This window comes from Salmo salar, chromosome 23 (genome assembly GCF_965601325.2).
Source record: "Salmo salar chromosome 23, fSalSal1, whole genome shotgun sequence".
NCBI classification, from domain to species: Eukaryota; Metazoa; Chordata; class Actinopteri; order Salmoniformes; family Salmonidae; genus Salmo; species Salmo salar.
In genome coordinates, this window is record NC_138313.1 from 10816974 (window position 1) to 10824008 (window position 7035).

The window sequence follows — 7035 nt, forward strand, 5'->3', positions numbered from 1 at the left end:
CCCAGAGTAAACTGCCTGCTACTCACTCCTAGAAACTAAGATGTGCATATTATTAGTAGATTTGGATAGAAAACACTCTGAAGTTTCTAAAACTGTTTGAATGATGTCTGTGAGTATAACAGAACTCATATGGCAGGCAAAAACCTGAGAAAAAATCCAAACAGGAAGTGGTTTGTAGTGTTTCAAGTGATTGCCTATCCAAACTACAGTGTCTGTGGGGTCATTTTGCACTTCCTAAGGCTTCCACTAGATGTCAACAGTCTTTAGAACCTTGTTTGAGGCTTCTACTGTGAAGTGGGGATTAAGAAGAGCTCCTGGAGTCAGATGACTGCCAGCAGGGCATGAGCCTCAGCCATGCACGCTCACGTGAGAGGTTGCTCAGTTCCATTGCATTTCTGAAGACAAAGGATTTCTCCGGTTGAAACTTTATTGCGGATTTATGATAAAAACATCCTAAAGATTGATTCTATACCTCGTTTTACATGTTTCTACGAACTGTAATTGAATTTGAGTTTATCTGACCTGCGCGTCGTGAATTTGGATTTGTGAACTGAAGGCGCGAACAAAAAGGAGGTATTTGGACATAAAGGATGGACTTTATCGAACAAAACAAACATTTTTTGTGGAACGGGGATTCCTGGGAGTACATTCTGATGAAGATCATCAAAGGTAAGTGAATATTTATAATGCTATTTCTGACTATTGTTGACTCCAACATGTCGGATGTATGTTTTTGTGTCTGCGCGCCGTACTCAGATTATTGCTTTTTCGGTAAAGCTTTTTTGAAATCTGACACAGCGGTTCCATTAAGGAGAAGTTTATCTAAAGTTCCATGCATAGCACTTGTATTTTCATCAACATTTATGATGAGTATTTCTGTAAATTAATGTGGCTCTCTGCAAAATCACCGGATGTTTTGGAGGAAAAACATTACTGAACATAACGCGCCAATGTAAACTGAGATTTTTGGATATAAATATGAACTTTATCGAACAAAACATACATGTATTGTGTAACATGAAGTCCTATGAGTGTCATCTGATGAAGATCATCAAAGGTTAGTGATTTTTTCTATCTCTATTTCTGCTTTTTGTGACTCCTCTCTTTGGCTGGAAAATGGCTGTGTTTTTTTGTGTATAGGCACTGACCTAACATAATCATATGGTTTGCTTTCGCCCTAAAGCCTTTTTAAAATCAGACATCATCAGCCACATCATGTGGCTGGATTAACAAGAAGTAAAGCTTTAAAATGGTGTATAATACTTGTATGTTTGAGGAATTTTAATTGAGATTTTTGTTGTTTTGAATTTGGCGCCCTGCACTTTCACTGGCTGTTGTCATATCGATCCCGCTAACGGGATTCAAGCCATAAGAAGTTAAAATAAAAACATGACAGCCAGACAAGCCAATGTACGAATCAAAAGGATTTGCATATGAATGGAGTGGAAATTAGCTGACTTCCTGATCTGTCAGGTAAGTAACTTTAATGTATCAAAAAGATTACACGTTTTCTTTGCCATTTCCAAATGACTAAATGTAAATTTCCGAAACATAGCAATGTTTAAGTCATGGATTTCATGTTGTAAGGTTAACAAGGTACCCAAAAGTTGTTCGAATTAATGTTTTCATTTTATTAGCTAAACAAAACTTGTTAAACAGCGAAAATATCATGTTTTAAAATACATTTCCTGCAATTCTACACATTTTGCCGTGGGGCGTAGAGAATGTTGCAGTTTTAAAGGTCCAGTGCAGTCAAAAACTATTTAGGTTAGAATAATACTGTGAAATTGTGAACATGATAATGCCATTTTAGTGTAAAAGCTGTTTGAAAAGGCCACCTAAAATGTCATCCTGTTTTGGAGTGATGGAGTTTTGGCCTTCCGTGGTGACATCACCATGCGGTAAAGTAATTAATAGACCAATAAGAGAGTTCCAAACCTTTCTGCAATAACAGCTAATTATCTGTTTTCCCCTGCCCACTCAGACCACTCCCAGACAGAGAAATTGCTCTTTGCTAAGAAGTGTTATTTGTTTATTTTTGAATTCTTTTAATTGAAAACAATCACAGTAAGGTACCTAATTGCACCTTTACATTTAATTTCCTGCAATTCTACCCATTTTGTAATGACTTATGCCATGTTTATATGATATCTGAGTGACAGTGACTAACGAAATCAATGGGGGGGGCCACTGGAGGTCAGGGCCCCTGGGCACGTGCCCGGTCGGTATTCCACCATGATTACTAGACTACTAATCAAAAATTGTTAGCTGACATGGCTAATTGAATCACTGTCAGTGACTGACATAACAAGAGAAAAACTGCTAATGCACAACCAAACTTCGAAAATTGCACCTGATGCATTCTAGTAGTATTATTCTTAATAGTAAGTTGAGATCCCGACTGAGTTCCCAAAAAATAGGCCCGCGTCCAGCGTGTTGACTGGGTACAGTATGCCTGCCACAAGACCCTAAACCGCTTTGGTGCGCTCTGCCAGGTGTTGTTTGCCAAGTGTGCTAAACTGAATCATGCAAACCCTGCTGAAAAAAGAGCATTACTCCAATTTGTATTATTGTAATGGTTTTATTGTCTTACATGCAATGGGCGCATTGCCAACAAACACTATGCACATGTTTATATAGATTGGCATCTTTTAATTGATTAGCACTTAGATAACTGGTCAGTAGCTCAATCAGATTTCAACCAAAAAACTGATATCAACCAAATATCAGATATCAACCAATGTCAAAAAGACTAACTAATATATCTTAATATGGTTGTAATCTGGTTATAAGACGTCCCGACCAGATTAAAAAATAAAATGTCTTTATCACATCGTATGCCTACTGGGATGTAACAAAAACAGGGGTGCAACTTTCACTGGGGATAGGGGGGGATCATGACAGAAATGATCTGTTAAACCCATCCAATTGCCTAGCTAGAACTTCACTGGTGCTGCTGCCACTGAACAGATAGCCTACTTTTCTAGAAGAGATCTATCAACATCAGCCATGTAAGAAGGCTTTTAAGTAGGCTATTACGTCCAACCAGCTCTCACAGTCTCACGTCAGAATTAGACGTTCATCCATGTTTCTCAAACATCAAAAATTTACATTTTTCCAAATGTAAAATTTGTAAATGTTTAATTTTAGGCAATAACTCAAAATGTTCAAGGTTAGGCATTAACTCCAAATGGTTAAGGTTTGGGATAGGCTTAAAATATAAAAATAACTTTCTATTGCTGGATTTGAATTTGCAACCTTTGGAATCAAAGGCAGATACTGATGCCCAACCGTCTTCCCTATCAACATCCTAGCAAAACCAAAACCAACTTGAAGGTAACATTGCTCATTTTTGCCCCTAGTGGCCGGTTTTCACGTCAACTCACGACCTCAGACATGGATGGACGTCAAATACTGACTTGTATCACCGGTGAACTGGCTAATTACGTTGGTGTTAAAGTGTTCTATTACTGTAGGCATATAGTCCGGCACAATGGACGCTTCATAATACCCATAAAACCTAGCAGTAAAACCTGGTAACGGTTCCAATCGTTTTTTCTCCATTCATTTTTGCATCTGGGATTTTAGAACTACTTCATATTAGGTCTGTGTTTAGTGTAAGAGAGAAGACCTCAGCAAAACTACAAATTCCTGCAGGAAGCTCCTTCACGTCATCTCTAGCCAACACTGACAGCTGCCGTTCACCAGTGCAATCAGAGGCCGTGTCCAATCCATGAACTCCGGTTTGGTCAGGGCCAGCATGAGGGAAAGTTTATCCTGTGTTGGTGAGTTTAGATATTAAGTTTGAGCATTTTAGCAATACAATGTTCTATACAGCTGTCAACATTCTACAAGTAAAAAGCCACTTAATCAATGATATAATCATTAACCAGATTACCCCGGATATCAGACTTAGATGAGTGATAACTCAGTTGTAGTATGTTGTCATTGAGGAGAATAAATCTAAAAATCTATTGACATTCAGAATTGACTTTGTTTAGACATCCAGCCAGTATTGTAGTTTCATGACCAGAGACAAATCTTCAGAGGCAAAGTGTTTATTTATTCGGAGTGGTACATGCATATACACTGTCTTGATTTATATGATCCTTCCCACTATATAATTGATATTTCAAGTGATAAAATCCCAAATTATCAATTAATAAAATAAAAAAAACACTAGACATGTGAACATTCATTTATTAAATATTCTACAGCTGTAAATTCATCAATCAAATCAAACTTTATTCATATAGCAAATTTTTGACATCCTTACTGGCATCAGGTCCAAGGTCAGCTCCACATCACTTGAAGGGACACCTGCTTCTTCATTGTGTGGACCACCAAAGCCTCTCTCACCATCCCCATCCAGTGTGACAACCTCTGACAGACTCGTATTGCTCCTCCTGTCAGTACCCAATTTCAGGGAAGCCAATGGTCCAAAACATATTCCACATATTTCATGTACACACACACGCACACACACTAGGCTCCCAGAATAGGTTATATTACATACACATTTTGCTCAAAGCAGCCACCTAAAGTAATGTAGTTAAATTCCCACTGTGCCCATGATAAAGTTATCTATGATGTTCAAATTATTTCTTACCCCCTGTGTCTTAATTTTTGAAGGCCCCAGTCATCCCTGCCTGTACCTGACATTGTTGAAAAACAAGCGAACAATGAATAAAGATCATAGCTACACAAACAATAGGCTCCTAGAATAGGTTGCATTACATTAAAGTTTTGCTCAAAGCAGCCAACTAAAGTAATGTCGTTAACGTAAGTTCAATCACAAAGGCTGGTCTGAGTGCATCGCCTCACAGTTTCATTCAGTAGTACAACACAATTCACATTGCATTTTATCATGGGCACAATGGGAATTTATATCTGTGATGTTTAAATTCTCTAGGGGAGGGGGCAGTATTTTGACATCCGGATGAAAGGCGTGCCCAAATTAAACTGCCTGCTACTCAGGCTCAGAAGGTAGGATATGCATATTATTAGTCGATTTGTATAGAAAACACTCAGAAGTTTCTAAAACTGTTTGAATGATGTCTGTGAGTATAACAGAACTCATATGGCAGGCAAAAACCTGAGAAAAATGCAAACAGGAAGTGTGGAAATCTGAGGCTTGTAGTTTTTCAAGTGATTCCCTATCCAGTACACAGTGACTTAGGGTTCATTTTGCACTTCCTAAGGCTTTCACTAGATGTCAACAGCCTTTAGAACATTGTTTCATGCTTCTACTGTGAATATGGAGCGAACAAGAGGGCCTAGAAGTAGATAAGTGAGGAAATGACATGAGCTCAGAGGCGCGTGCTCACGTGGGTGTGAGCTGTGTTCCTTTTCTTTTCTGAAGACATTGGAATTGTCCGGTTGGAATATTACTGAAGATTTATGTTAAAAACATCCTAAAGATTGATGCTATACATCGTTTGACATATTTCTATGAACGTAAATAGAACTTCTTTTGATTTTGGGAGGCAAAACATTTCTGAACATTACACGCCAATGTAAAATGTTTTTTTTTTAAATATAAATATTAACTTTATCGAGCAAAACATACATGTATTGTGTAACATGAAGTCCTATGAGTGCCATCTGATGAAGATCATCAAAGGTTAGTGATTCATTTTAGCTGTATTTCTGGTTTTTGTGACACCTCTCCTTGCTTGGAAAATGGCTGTGGTTTTTCTTGTCAAGATGATGTCCTAACATAATCTAATGCTAATACTGTAAAGCCTTTTTGAAATCGGACAATGTGGTTGGATTAACGAGAAGATTATCTTTAAAATGGTGTAAAATATTTGTATGTGTGAGAAATTTGAATTATGAGATTGTTGTTTTCAATTTGGCGCCCTGCTATTTCAACGGCTGTTGAATAGTGTGTCCCGCAGCTGGGACGGTCACGTCCCACATACCCAAGAGAGGTTAAATTACGTCTTACCCCCAGAGTGAGAGAGAGAGTACATCTCTTGAAGCAGATCTCCTTGCTGAGGGTAGCTTTAATCATGCACTGCTTGTCGTGGGGTGAGCCTGATGTTCCGCATGTCACGCCTCATGTCTAAAACATGGGGAAAAGGGGACATAAAGTCAGTTTTGATGCATCTACAAATTCAATGTTTTACACAATATTGTATCATATTTAGTAAGTGTGTTTTGAATGGTAAAATCATTTATTTGTGAGCTAGCCAATTTTCACTAATGTAGGTAACTGGTCAACCAAAGAGCCTAACTAGCTAACCCACCAGGCAATATTTAGCTAGCAAGTCTGATTACATGAATGTTGAGTTAATGTTAACTAGCTAATGTTAGCTAACGCTAACTAGCATGTCACCATGTGAAAAAGTGTGACTACTAAACTGTGAGCTAACATTAACTAGCTGGCTAGCTCACTAAATACTTGTCAATAAAAAGGTCACAACAGTCATTATGCTAGCCTATGCTGGTTTTCTTTTTACTACAGTCGGTGGTTATCTAGCAAATTTGCTTAAGCACCTAGCTAATCACAGATCATTGACCTAACCAAAACAGCTTGTTAGCAGCTAGCAAACAGAGCTTACCTTATGACAAGGCTCCAGCAACGCCTCTCGATTACAGAGGTCGGAAAACAATAAAATGCACATGTGCTTATCGGAGTAGTGCCATGGTTACAATCCGGTACAAAGCACAGAACCATCCTTGCAGCTGGCTTCCCAACTAGCAATGCGGAATCGGCCCAGAAACGTCCCTCTTCCGGGGGGCCGGAACTGATTGAATTGGCCCGGTGTCGGACTCGGCCTAGAATCAAATGCAGTTTGCACTGCGATGCAGTGTCTTAGACCCCTGCACCACTCAGGAGGCCCCATCCACAAAGTTTTTAATGCTTATCAATTTGCCTTGCACAAAGTATCAAAATACTAAAATACTACTTAAACAGGACTCATAAACAATTTAATTGAAATGTTAATTTCATTTTTTTATCACGGAAACAATGAGAAAATATGGAAAGATAAATAAGTAATGAAATGTTAATTATATAAAGCAGCCCTT